Genomic DNA, 14,409 nt, shown 5'->3' with positions numbered 1-14,409 from the left:
AGGGGGAGGCCTAACTCTGGAGATACAAAGTACTAGGTTTGTTTACATCTTGTTTACAGAGGCCACACTTGAGACATTTTAATCCTGCCAACTGTTTTTATGATGTTGTGACTTTCCCTGTGCATGTGGGGCTTTTTTTGTTTTTACATTTTAATTGTTTTATTTCTCCTGTAAGCCACTCTGGGAATATGACTGAAGGGTGGAATAAAATATTTATAAGACACAAACAGAAAAGGTTCAATGAAATATATCTCCCTCGCCCCCCTTTCTTTATCCAAATTGCAGATCTGGGCTGAAATTTCCACAGCTTTAAACGGAGCCTGCAGTATGTCAGCTGCTGGGACTGGAGCATGGTGTATAAGCTCCTCTGAGCTTTGCTCACCTGCCTCACAATATTAAAGCAGATATCCTGACATGCTAGGCCACAAAGCCCATTTTGATTAATGTTGAGAAAAATCCTGCCACCCAAAGCTCCTTTCAAACCCGTGTGACACATTCCCATTGCCTGCTGCATCTGCATCTTGGGAGAGAAACCCAAGGAAATCCCTGGGGAATTATAGACAGGATGGCATATGTTCTCTGTCAGACACTCTACCTGAACAACAGAGGACCTGCCTTAAAGGCTAGGAAGAGAATAGGAGTCAGATACCTTGGAAAGTGTGTGTGTAAAAAAAAGTGTGTGTGTTAAGTCCAGTCAACGGCGACTATGGGGTGTGGCACTCATCTCGCTTCAGGCCAAGGGAGCTGGCATTTGTCCACAGACAGCTTTCTGGGTCATGTGGCCAGCAGGACTAAACTGCTTCTGGCACAATGGGACACCTTGATGGAAGCCAGAGCGCATGGAAACACGTTTTACCTTGCTGCCACAGCAGTACCTATTTATCTACTTGCACTGGTGTGCTTTCAAACTACTAGGTGGGCAGAAGCTGGGACAGAGCAATGGGAGCTCAGCTTATCACAGGGATTCAAACCGCCAACCTTCTGATCGGCAAGCCCAAGAGGCTCAGTGGCTTAGACCACAGTGCCACCCATGGCCCTGCTCTCTCTCTCTGTGTGTGTACACACACACACACACCCCACAACCACCACCATATATCATAAAATATCAGGGCAGTATCCACCAATAAAAATATAAAACATCATTAAAAATACAAATAATTATTAATGTGATTGGCTAATCAATTTAAACAACTGCAAAGGCCTTGTTCTGCTCCCACAGGGTTCAGTTATTTAGTCATAGCAAACCTGTGTATTAGTATTAGGTACAGTACAAGGAATAATAAAGCTGCTCCTTTAAGAAAAAGTACTGTATTGCCTTTCCCCTTTCTAGACCTCAAGGCAGGCTGGGGAATGAAGGCACAGTAATATTCAAGTTTCTATGGGCTCTGCCCAGAGCGGAAAAAATGCCTCTCCCTCTCCTTTGCAACCTAGTTCTGTTTAGTTCTTGCAAGTGCGGGAAGAGGGGTAAACTCACTCCTTCTTACAGAACTTCATAAAGAGCTTCCTAACCACATCCAGAGCCAAAAGAACAGCCTACTGGAATGTGGGCAAATACTACATGTGCCTTGTCAACTTCAATAAAATACACATCTGAGAGCTTTGTGGAGTTTTGTTTATACTATCCAGATTGAGAGAAGTCTCAGGACAGAACAGGCCTCTTAGCATCAAAGGATTCTTTTAACAGACACCTGAAAGTTAAAGGGCAAGGCCACCTGCCAAATCTCTGCTAGAAGCATGTTCCACAGCATTGGACTGGTGACACTAAATGCCTAACAGTGGGACAACTATGGAGAGGCAAGGGCCCACAACCCAGCTCCCTAGCTAGCCAGGTGGGGCTTGTTAGCTCTGGGAGGGGGTGTGTGATTTCTCAGCTGGAGTTGCCTCAGGACAGGCCTCGTTAAGCCCAGGTGCCACAACCAGCATGCAAAAATACCAAAGGGAAGCAGAGTTGAGGTGTTGTGTCTGCTCAACTCCTCATGCTGATGGACCTTAATTTGTACACTCCTGGACCTACATGGGACTGTTCTCGAGTTTGACTCTGGACTGTATTCTGACTGCTGAACTTTGGACTTGGCTACCTGGATTGACCCTGAACATTGCTTCCTTTGGGCTTGTGTGGATCAACCCTCAGACTGTAAAGTTTGGACTTGGCCTACAGACTTTCTGCCAGGTAGGCCACGGGTTCAGGACACTGTGGAATATTAAGGGTAACTGAGTCATGGAATGTTGAAGGTGTGGTTGAAAAATTACAGTAAATAACATGAAGCTGGTGATTAGGAGGGATGTATGACTTGAGCTTGTTAGCTCATTTTACCCATAATTTTTGACCCGATAAGAAGTATAGCCTAAAGCATAAACTGGTTTGGAGCCTACCAATATTCCCCCTCACATAAGCTGTGAATAATACTTTTGTTAAATTCATTGGCAGGTTCGTTAACATGAACCTGAAAGTGTTGTTTCAATGCCAGCTGAGATTCAAATGCAGCACCTTCCCCCAGTCAGGACAAGCTGTTAATTAATTGCTACCAGAGATGTAAAATAAACAGTGAGGTTAATTCACAAGGTAAATATTTTGTACATCTTCCAAATATTCCTAACATTTAACCACAGAACAATAGATTAGCCCAAGACAACATCTGCTGCAGTGATAGGTCAGGTGCATGCCGGAGACTGTCAATTAGTTAGATTAATAATGAGTAATGACTAGCATGCATTTAGCATATGAGCTGACTGTTACAACGCTAGAAAGTGCAGCTGCAATCGCAAATCAGTCCACTCCTTGCTAGAACTTTAAAAGCAGCCCAGTTTAGCCAAATTCAGGATCATGCACTGCATGCACATGGTTTTCGGGGTGGGAAGAGAATGTCACATAGGAGGCCAAAAAACTAGGGGACTCTTAATTAAGGTTACATACCACCCTTCCTTCAAAAGGAGCACAGGGCTGTGCACAACTTAGTAAAAATGCCATCATTTACAACAATAATGAAAACACCTCAAAAGTAAAAGCAATATAGTCCAAAAGGGCACTAAATTCAGTTCAGGCCCATCTCTGAAATGCCTGGGCCAAAGCCGAAAGGACGCTCAGTTGCGGATATGCCTGGAAGCGAAAGGAAAGTCCAATGCTGTAAAGAAAAATATTGCATAGGAACCTGGAATGTAAGAACCATGAACCTGGGTAAGTTGGATGTGGTCAAAAGTGAGATGGCAAGAATAAATATTGACATCCTGGGCATCAGTGAACTAAAATGGGCAGGAATGGGTGAATTCAGTTTGGATGACCATCACATCTACTACTGTGGGCAAGAATCCTGTAAAAGAAATGGAGTGGCCCTCATAGTCAACAAAAGAGTGGCGAAAGCTGCACTGGGATGCAATCTCAAAAATGATAGAATGATCTCGATACGAATCCAAGGCAGACCTTTTAACATCACAGTAATCCAAGTTTATGCACCAACTACTGCTGCTGAAGAAACTGAAATTGACCAATTCTATGAAGACTTACAACACCTTATAGAAATGACACCAAAGAAGGATGTTCTTCTCATTATAGGGGATTGGAATGATAAAGTAGGGAATCAAGAGATAAAAGGAACAACTGGCAAGTTGGGCCTTGGAGTTCAAAATGAAGCAGGGAAAAGGCTAATAGAATTCTGTCAAGAGAACAAGCTGGTCATCACAAACACTCTTTTTCAACAACACAAAAGACGACTCTACACATGGACATCACCAGATGGGCAGCATTGAAATCAGATTGATTATATTCTCTGCAGCCAAAGATGGAGAAGCTCTATACAGTCAGCAAAAACAAGACCTGGAGCTGACTGTGGCTCAGATCATCAGCTTCTTATAGCAAAATTCAAGCTTAAACTGAAGAAAGTAGGAAAAACCACTGGGCCGGTAAGATACAATCTAAGTCAAATCCCTTATGAATACACAATGGAAGTGAGGAACAGGTTTAAGGATTTAGAGTTGGTGGACAGAGTGCCTGAAGAACTATGGATGGAGGCTCGTAACATTATACAGGAGGCAGCAACTAAAACCATCCCAATGAAAAGGAAATGCAAGAAAGCAAAGTGGCTGTCCAAGGAGGCCTTACAAATAGCGGGGGAGAGAAGGCAAGCAAAATGTGAGGGAGATAGTGAAAGATACAGGAAATTGAATGCAGATTTCCAAAAAATAGCAAGGAGAGACAAGAAGGCCTTCTTAAACGAGCAATGCAAAGAAATAGAGGAAAACAATAGAATGGGAAAAACCAGAGATCTGTTCAAGAAAATTAGAGATATGAAAGGAACATTTCGTACAAAGATTTCCATAATAAAAGACAAAAGTGGAAAGGACCTAACAGAAGCAGAAGACATCAAGAAGAGGTGGCAAGAATACACAGAGGAACTATACCAGAAAAAAATGGATGCCTCGTATACCCCAGGTAGTATGGTTGCTGACCTTGAGCCAGACATCCTGGAGAGTGAAGTCAAATGGGCCTTAGAAAGCACTGCTAATAACAAGGCCAGTGGAAGTGATGGTATTCCAGCTGAACTATTTAAAATTTTAGAAGATGATGCTGTTAAAGTGCTACACTCAATATGCCAGCAAATTTTGAAAACTCAGCAGTGGCCAGAGGATTGCAGAAGATCAGTCTACATCCCAATCCCAAACTGTGGGAGGCAGTGGAAGATAGGAGTGCCTGGCGTGTGCTGGTCCATGGGGTCACGAAGAGTCGGACACGACTAAACGACTAAACAAGGACATCTGTCACTATGTACCTCCTTCATACATGTGCCATCGTGGAAACTCTGCTTCCAATGGCACCTGTGTTACTTTCTAGATATTTTAAAGGAATACCGCTATAAGGTTGAGCCACTCCACACAGGCACTACATTCATAACATAGCCATTTTTTTTACAATGCTATGATTACCTAAGTGCACGTCCCACAAACTACAGTGGTGTTTTAACTCCCAATGCATGCATGGGGCTGCAGCCTCAGGAGCTTTCCTATTATAGGCACAAACACATTCATGATTAAGTCCAAGACTTTCCACGAAAGTTAATTGCATATGAAGTTCACTCCTTGGAGCCAGGAAGGGTGCTTTCCTTCTGCTTTTGTCAGCTACTCCCCCTGCTGTTGGTCACTTCGGTTGACCGTCTTGACTTTCAAGTGTCATTTTGCATGGGAGGGAGAGGCTGAGCTCTTGGGGCCTGAGCTCATTCCACAGGGGGTTGAGCACAGTAATGATTCCTCTCATTACCTACTCATTTTGCAGATATATTGACAGAGAGGGGACTCCAGTCAGTGACCCATAAACCTTTTTAATTGAAAATCTCCCCAAATAAAACGGTAGTATAACCTCCAGGCTCATCCTTTTGTTTCCCAACTCAGATTCCCAGCCTCACAATAAGGTACTAAGGTGAAGGTACGGGAGAGAGACAGACCCCCCCCCCCCATGAATAAAATAGCCTAGGGTAGCACAAAGGAAGCCGGGCAGTTTGGTCTATCCTTGAACTGAGCTGGCAACAATATTGTGTACTTGCAACTTGCTACCCTTTCAGCAAATGGAACAGGGGGAGGTTCGAATCCTACAACAGCATCCATAATAAAACAAAGAAATCTATATAATTATAGCCATGCACCAGAAATTATTAAACCAAAGATTGGCCCGTAGGACTGAATTAATGAAGGAGATAAAAACACAACCATAGCTATGATTCCAAAAATATGTCAGGAAGCCAGCAGCGCAGACCTTTTTGGAATAGAAAAACACCAAAGGCAGATCAGTATTAGCTAATGAATTGGCTATAGTGCTGATTAACGCAGAAAGCAAGGTTGTTAATATATTTCACGTGGAGATCCACAAAATGGGGAGTAAAATGAGCATTCTGCTGAGTGTGATTCCTGTGTTTCCTCTCCATGGGCATCCACACATCCCTTAATTTTATGGATATATATATATTAAATTAAGCATACTCTTCAGCCAAAAAAGGCTCCCACGGCAACTTCCCCTCACTGGGTGGAGGGGAAACAGAGACAGTCTCTGTTTTCAGGCTTACAATGTAAAAAGCCATGACACGAAAAGGAAATATATTTGGAGGGAGAAGGGGGAAAAAAGAGGCTCAGCTTCAAGTTCTTAGTTATAAGCTGTTCTGATGCATACTCTGCAAGTGTCCTGGAAAAACTGGGATATCCCATTTTTCCCTGTGAGAGCACGGTGGCCATTTTGAGTGCCGTGATATCAAGTGATTTTGGCTGCAATATTGCCCCCCCTCCACAGCCCCTCTTTTGGGCTCCATGATCTCATGCAGGTCATGTGACTGGTGCGGGAACATGGATGGGAAGATGCATTTGGGAGGGTACGCAAATGACCAGCTGGAATGGGAATGTTCAAAGACAGGAGGGAGGCACCAAAAGTTGCAATTTTTTCAACTGCGCTGCTCAAGTGGCTTTGCTTCTCTTCACTTTTCTCCTCTGCTGCAGCTTGAGGTGGACTTTTCATCCTCCAAATCCTCCAACTGCTGATGCAGTTCACTATTTTATTCCCTACCCCCCTCTCTCTTTTGAACTACAGTATATTGATGCTTCCCCGCTCCTCAACTTTGCTGCATATCTTAGTGGCACCCCCAGGCCTGTTTTGCCTTCTAGTGCATCCTCACACATGCTACTTGTCTGAAAATAGAGGGAGTCATGCTTACAGCAAAAAGGAATTTTATAAAAATTTAACAGCAGAAGTTTTAAAATATGTATTTTGCAATAGTCAATTAGCTAGTACCCAAAATGTGAGCAATGCTTTGGGGAAAATCATCTCCAATTAACAGAAGCCTATGAAATGAAATAAAAACCACCTTGTTATTAGATATAATTATGTGATTGATTCGCACCCATTTTGGTTGTTTACAACTTTGGATATTTTAAAAACCATACTAGATATACTTGACCTCTGACTAGGGGTGGACAGATCAATCTGTTTCTGGGCTGTGTAAATTTTGCATGTGTTCATTTTGCACCATTGCTTCATTAACCTATTTTTTTATTTAAAAAAATCCAAATTAACAGCCATATTTAAATCAGTACTGTACTGAAATAAATATTTAAACATATTCTGTATTTGAATTGCAAGATAAGTATTTTAAAATGTATTTTATTTATTGCATTTCTAAACATTTTACCCTAAAACATGTATTTTTAAAGGCATTTCAGTATGCTTTTTTTTAGTTCAAAGGTATATAGCAAAATTTTTAGAAAGTTTGAAATCTAAAGGACAATTGTGGTCCGATTGGTATATTCATCCAGAATTAGGTCAGTTTGCTTAAAAACGCAAACCAGTTATAATTTTCCATCCCTACCTGTATCTGTGATTAGAGTTTTCACTTCACAAAGCCCAATTTCAACCAGTTAGGGATGATAGTGGAATGCCATGATATCACGGCACTATGTAGCCAATCAGATTTAGCTAGCTGACAGTGTCTGATGGCAAGCAAAGCCAGCTGAAAACAAGCAATGTTGGCAGGGAACATCCTAAGAACATCAAGATAGTCCATCTAGATCAGACCAAAGGCCCATCTATTCCAGCAGCCTGGCCTCACAGCGTCTGGCCAAATGCCTCTGGGAAGTCCACAGGCAAGACATGATTGCAACAGCACTCTTCCCACTTGTGTTCCCCAGCAGCTGCTATTTAGAAGCATTCTTGAAGTACCGTACAGCCATCATGGCTGGTAGTCACTGATAGCTTTGTCCTCCATGAATTTATCCTCAACGTGCATAAAGTAACTGCTGAAACATTTGCACAAGATAAGTAACTGCATCAACAATACAACTTCAGATAATAATGAAAGCATATAAACAGCAACATGCCCTTTAGGCGCTGCTCAGAATTCATATGCCTGGCAGAATCAAAAGTTACTTGCACAGGAACTAATTCCGAGGCTGTGTGGAAAGCTTTAGGTGGAGATTTGTCCTTCGTATTGCCATCCTCTGGAGTGTTACCATCTAGGGATTGGTGTGATTATTTCTCTTTGGGAATCAGATGTAATTAGTGTGCTTTCTTCGTGTCACTTTTGGAAATCGCCTGAATGCTTATGTAGAAAAGATAGAAAAGGACAGTCAGAGAAGTTGTCATTTTTATGCACATGACTCTACACATTGCTCTACACAGGACTAAGAACATAGACTCTAATGTCACAGAGGAACTGCTAGCTAAGCTAATAATGGTTTAGCTAAAAAGAGATTGGTTGGGTGAAGTAGTGGAGATGGAATAGGTACGGATTTTGAGCAGTACCACTTACAGAAGCTGCCTGTGAGAGAAGCCCTAAACAATTGGGGCATCATAGAAGGGGAGGCAGTTCTAGACCTCCACCTCCCACACTAGATTTTCCTTTTTTTTCTCTTTCAAACTCCATTTCCCACTGCTAGACTACGCAACCGTCCCACAGCATTATGCTGTGAAGTGTTTCTTTGCCGTTTGTCACCAACATCTGGTGGTCCAGTCATCTCTGCTCCTTGGGTGGCTTCCCTAGATATGTTAGGGATATGTCCATTTGTGTGAATTGCCCTTGAGGGACATTCTTTTGAAAAGGTTACGGAGTCACCACTAATAGGTTTTTGAATTGTCAATGTTAATGCCATAAATTTCCCCAAGGAAATGAGAAACAAGGCACCGGAGAAACTATTGGAGTTCATGAAAGGTGCTAAGTCATTGTATATGCAGAAATATGTGTTGCAGGTTAAAGAGTCATAACTGAAGATTCCAATTAGGTTGTCCTGACCTAGACCTAGCCCATCTCTTTCTCCCTTTCCATGATCTAAATATGACTCTTCATAAGACATTGCGGAAGCCTGTGTTCCAAAGGCATTAACCTTTCTCATGTCCAGGCTGATGATTGTCTCATGCCTATGGAAGCCTGGCCTTTTCGTCCAATTGGGCTCCTTGTGAGAGGTGGGGTCCACACAGTGAAGGGACTGACATAGCCCTAACTTATCTTTGGCCACGTTCCAGCTGTTTTGACCAACTCTCAAACACGGGCATTTAGATTTCGCAATCAGCCAGTGAGATAACCAGATATGCCTTAAACCTATTTAAACTGAACAGTGTGCCCCACTGCACTTCAGCATGTGTGTCTGCTCTGGTTTTTCGAACAGGGAGAGCAGGCGCAGAAGCTCTCTGCTTCCTCCAGCCTGCCTGGGCTGGTTCACTTGCCTAGGTCACCAAAACCATCTGAGGCACACTTTACTGTTTCTGGGAATGTTATGTGGGTGCAGTGGTTCTCATGCCAGTCTTGGGCTTTTCTCCTGGAGATGTTCCTTTGTGGATGAGCATAGTGAAGTTTCTTGTTGACAACACAGTAGAGATGCATGAAATTCAGGCCATAAAGATCATGTTGCATTAACTGTCTAGTCACAGGGGAGAGGCAATTTGGAACATGGTGGAGAAAAAGGGTTTTAGCTTTTTCCTTCCACAATCCCAGTGAATGGAATGTGTGTCCCTCATCCATCTTTCCATGTTTTTCTAGCAAGGGAAGTAAGTATCTTACTGCCTTCCAGTTCCTTCAGTTGCTCCTTGAGTGTATTGCTGGTGGAGTCCATTCCATGGAACCAGTTTCCTGTGCAATTTGCATGGAATTAGCAGAGCAGATGGTACCCTTTGGTTTTCCTTCTGCACTGATTCCCTAGAAGTGTCTGAGTAAAGGAGGTGCTCTGATTTGAAATAATTAAATGCTGAGGAAATGCTTCTGAATGTGTGCATGAAATTTAATTAATGGAGCATTTTGACAGAATAAGTGGGTGTTGTTTGCAGAAAATGGATCTGTTATAGTGTTAAGGGAGAAACCGCTACATGAGGACATGGTCTCTTCAGACACTGCACCATTTGGAGCAGTGGTTTTCAAACTTTCTGCCTTCAAAAAAACCATTTTGCACATTGATATGCCTGTTGAGGACCTTTGGATGTCTGCTTCAGAATGCCTTGCTTTGCAAAAAAATTTGGCGAGTGTTTTAGAGTGCACACCCTGGAGTGACACTGTCTCAATGCAGGAGCTGATGGGGCACTGCACTACGCACAGCAATGGCTGCTCATTGCTGAGAGGGGTCTTGGCAGTAATGGGACAACCTGTCTTTCACATTGACACCACTGGACTACTCTAGGAAAAGGGGTGGGATTCCATTCTGTTCTCATTTAAAGGCAATTATACATAATTTTGCCATTTCTGAAACAATACACAAACCAAAACATAGCCATCTGTCAAAATTCATACTTATCCCAATTTAGCAGTATAGTTTTCCAGCCAGATAGCATGCACAAAAATGCATATACTAATGTAAAGTGTGCATAAGAATGCATAGTACATCAGTGAAAAAAACATAAAATGCACTATTTTAAGGAAAATGTAAATATTAGGGAAAATATACTTTGCCATAATGTATATATTAGGCAAAATTGCATGCAAGAATGCGTATATTAGAAGAAATTTGCAGTAAAATGCTAGTGAATTTTCATGAGGACTTTAAAAAGAAAAACACCTGCAAACTGATGCTGGAAAAATGAAAAACTGAAATTGACAGGTTTGCTCATTCCTAATCTACTTTACAACCATTGCTCCGATAGCAGAATGAGCAGTCAATGGAACTTTGAACAATTAGTGTGTCATGGGACAAACCAGGGCTTACACTGGCTCTGAAACAATGCAATTGCCAATGATAGCACCAGTATGCTGCCAGCCACAGCTCATCAGTTGTGCATTGCCATAGCCAACCAACCCAATAATTTGCACTCCAGAGTGGCCTTTTCACACGCATTTATCATACCCAATCTTTGAGTCATTTACTAATCACAAGTGACTGCTGTGCAAATGACCCAGACTAGGTAAATGCGAGGTCATCTCCTCCTCCCCATCACGCCTGCCTTGACTCTGCTGGGATATAACTTTGGGGACCCAGAGAAGTCCTCCTTTTATTGCCTTCTCATTTAGATTCACGCGAACATTTCTGAATGCAGCTCACATGCTTGCAAGAGACGCCAAATGACGCAAAGTCCCCCCGGGGGTCAGAGAGAAGGAGAAGGGGTTTAAAAAATGTATCAGTGGAGCAGCAAGGCTGGAAATGAGAGCCTATGAATAAGTGAGGATGGAGGTGACATTTATGGCAGCTTAAGGCCAGAGGAGATACTGAGATCCTTGGCTGAATTCACTTAAAACATGCACACCAAGCTGGAAGTCAGCAGGAGAGCTGGGGTAGAATCAGGACAAACTCAGAAATCATCTCATTGGCATTGCCCTGTGCACCTAGTTTCTCAAACTGCAACAACTGATCACCATGTCTATCAGTGTGTTCCACATTGGACTTTGTAAGCCCCCAACAATCACTGGAGGAACAGATGTTTTACTCTTTCCAAGGGCGGATTTTGGTCTTTCAAATTTCAGTGGTGCCCCGTGCAAGGCCAAAATCCGGCACCCCGCTGCTTCTCACCTTCTGTTTTGCTCAATTCACTGCATCATAATTATGATGCCCAGTGCGGTGGAAACAGTCACGCTCCCCTAAATTGGCCTCTGCTCATTCCCACTTCACCATCACCCATACAAAGTGGCAACAGGTCTCAGTGCAAAAAACACATACAGATACGTGTAGTTTTCCCACTGCAGGCAAAAAGCAGTGGGCATTCATATCTGGACTTTAGAACAGCAGAATGGTTTAAGCATCCCTTCCCCCATCAAAACACAGCAACATCAACAAACCGACACTAGATCATTTGGCCATCACGATGGTTTGGCCCTGAGTGAAACTCTGCAGGATGACAGTGTAGGAATGGGTTTCCCAAATCTAAAATCTGACTGTGCAGTCAGTTTGAAACGGGCCCCCAAATCCCCATTTTTCCATCTCCATTAGCAAAAAAACCATGAGCACTCTGGTGAAGTTTGGCTACCAGTCACCATAGCACTTGGCCTTTCTTTCACATCCCTCATCTGCTTCTGGGTATTAATTGGATATGTCCAGCTGCTCCATTAGGAGCTGATTATTGTGGATGCAATAGTTGGACTTTTGAAATCTCTTCTCCTTTCTTGCCAGAAGGAATGGTGTTTGTGGGAGACTGATTGACTTTCGCTCAGATCTGCCGCATTCTTCAAAACCTCCTTGATTCAGCCCCGTTCTGTTTGTTTACAGCAGATATCTGTGTCTTTCACATTCATTAGCACTTTGCCATCTGCTGCCTTAATAGGGAAATAAATGAGTGTTGTGGAGAGTTCCTTGAGAGTGTGGAAAGCCGCATTTGCAAAAGTATTTTTGTTCCTCTTCTCTCACTCTTCCCCCCCCCCACCACCTCGCTTTATCCTTCTGGGTTTCATTTGATGAGAGAAAAGAAAGGAACTCTTAGAAAATAATGTTGCAGGAAAGTTTTGTTTGTTTGTCTGCAGATATTTTCAAAAGGGCTTCTGGGTAGGCCATCTAGTGGGGCTGAAAGGCGAGCTGAAATAGGCATCAATATAAACTCATGCTGAGAGTGTGGGACCAAAGGATGGGATTTTCCAGGATCCAGTTAGAAGCTGGGATGCCTTCTGTAATTCTGGGATGTCCCGCTCAAAACAGGACAGTTGGGCAGTAGCTCAAGGACTGCCTCTCCCCATATGAACCAGCCCAGACTCTGCAATCATCATCTGCGGCCCTTCTTCATGTGTCTTCTCCATGAGAACTCTGGAGGCTAGCAACACAAGAATGGGCCTTTTCTGCAGTGGCCCCCTATTTCTAGAATGCTCTCCCCAGGGAGGCTTACCTGTCACCTTCATTATACATCTTTAGGTGAAAACATTCCTCTTCAGCCAGGTCTTTGGCTGATTAATGGTCTATGTCCTTTTAAATGTGTTTGTAGGAGGTTTGGGTTTTTTTTTCTTGTTCTTGGTTTTATTATATTCTTTGTGGGTTTTTTCAGTATTTTATATTGTGAACTGCCCTGAGATCTGCAGATGAAGGGCAGTATACAAATTTAATAAACAACAAGAACTACTACAACTACTACTTCTGTAGGATATAGGGATGTATGCATGCATGATTATTTTCTTTAACAATAAAAACAATGAATAAGAACAAACTTAAAAAGATCAGCAAGGAGTCATAGCAATTTGTAGCACAGTATAATGCAAATAAAGGTAAATGCAAGCAAAAAAAAGAGTAAGATATAGTTCTATTGAACCTTTTGTTGTTGTGTCAAGTCTTTTGTAAATTATATATGTGTATATATCTCCCTGAGTTCTCTAGGGTTCACCTGCTCTGCAATGGAGGCTCCTATTCCGCCTCTGTATTTTGGTGGCTGGTGGCTTCAGGCTTCCATGTAAAAACAATTTTTCATAGGCAATAGGAAAAAGTGCATCTGAGTCACTTCTATTTTTTCCAATTGTGTGATCCTTGTTAATGCAGGGTAGCAGGTGGAAGAGAAATCAAATGTATGTTCTTGTCAATGTAGGTTTCACATTCACATTACAGACCAATTTGAGCTTAAACCAATTTAAGCATCATGTGTCCTTAGACTCAAGTGATATCTAAAGTGGCTTTAGAATGGTTCAGCTCCACTGATAAAAATGTACATTTAATTTTCAAAAAATGGTTATCTTTTACTATCTGCCCTGCACTCTCAAAATTCACAAGTGATTTGTTCCAGACCCAAAAAGCATTATTGGCATGCACTGAAGAAGAAAAGTCTTATGCTTTGATCTGATCTCTTCTGCAAAGATTTTTCCTAAGTGCTCATTGCTTACCATGGGCACCTGTGAGTACAGAAACACTTTCCTATCTTATATTTTCAAAACGGGGTGGATCAGTCCTAGGTGCAACCAAAATCTTGCATTGCAGCATCTAGATGAGCCTATTGAGTTTGGTATTCCCCTCTATGCTCTATTGAAAGCCTGCAACCAAATACAGACTTTGTGGCTGCAACATTAAGACAGCTTTTCCTCTCCTTCCTTAGTATGTTGTTGTTGTTTAGTTGTTTAGTCGTGTCCGACTCTTTGTGACGCCATGGACCAGAGCACGACAGGCACTTCGGTCTTCCACTGCCTCCCACAGTTTGGTCAAACTAATGCTGGTAGCTTCGAGAACACTATCCAACCATCTCGTCCTCTGTCATCTCCTTCTCCTTCTGCCCTCCATCTTTCCCAGCATCAGGGTCTTTTCCAGGGCATCTTCTCTTCTCATGATGTGGCCAAAGTATTGGAGCCTCAGCTTCAGGATCTGTCTTTCCAGTGAGCACTCAGGGCTGATTTCCTTAAGAATGGATATGTTTGATCTTCTTGCAGTCCATGGGACTCTCAAGAGTCTCCTCCAGCACCATAATTCAAAAGCATCAATTCTTTGGCGATCAGCCTTCTTTATGGTCCAGCTTTCACTTCCATACATCACTACTGGGAAAACCATAGCTTTTACTATACGGACCTTTGT

The sequence above is a fragment of the Podarcis tiliguerta genome (assembly GCF_965153285.1).
Source record: "Podarcis tiliguerta genome assembly, chromosome: 2".
Taxonomy (NCBI): domain Eukaryota; kingdom Metazoa; phylum Chordata; class Lepidosauria; order Squamata; family Lacertidae; genus Podarcis; species Podarcis tiliguerta.
The sequence above is the reverse complement of the archived record's forward strand: the minus strand, read 5'-3'. Positions refer to the sequence as shown.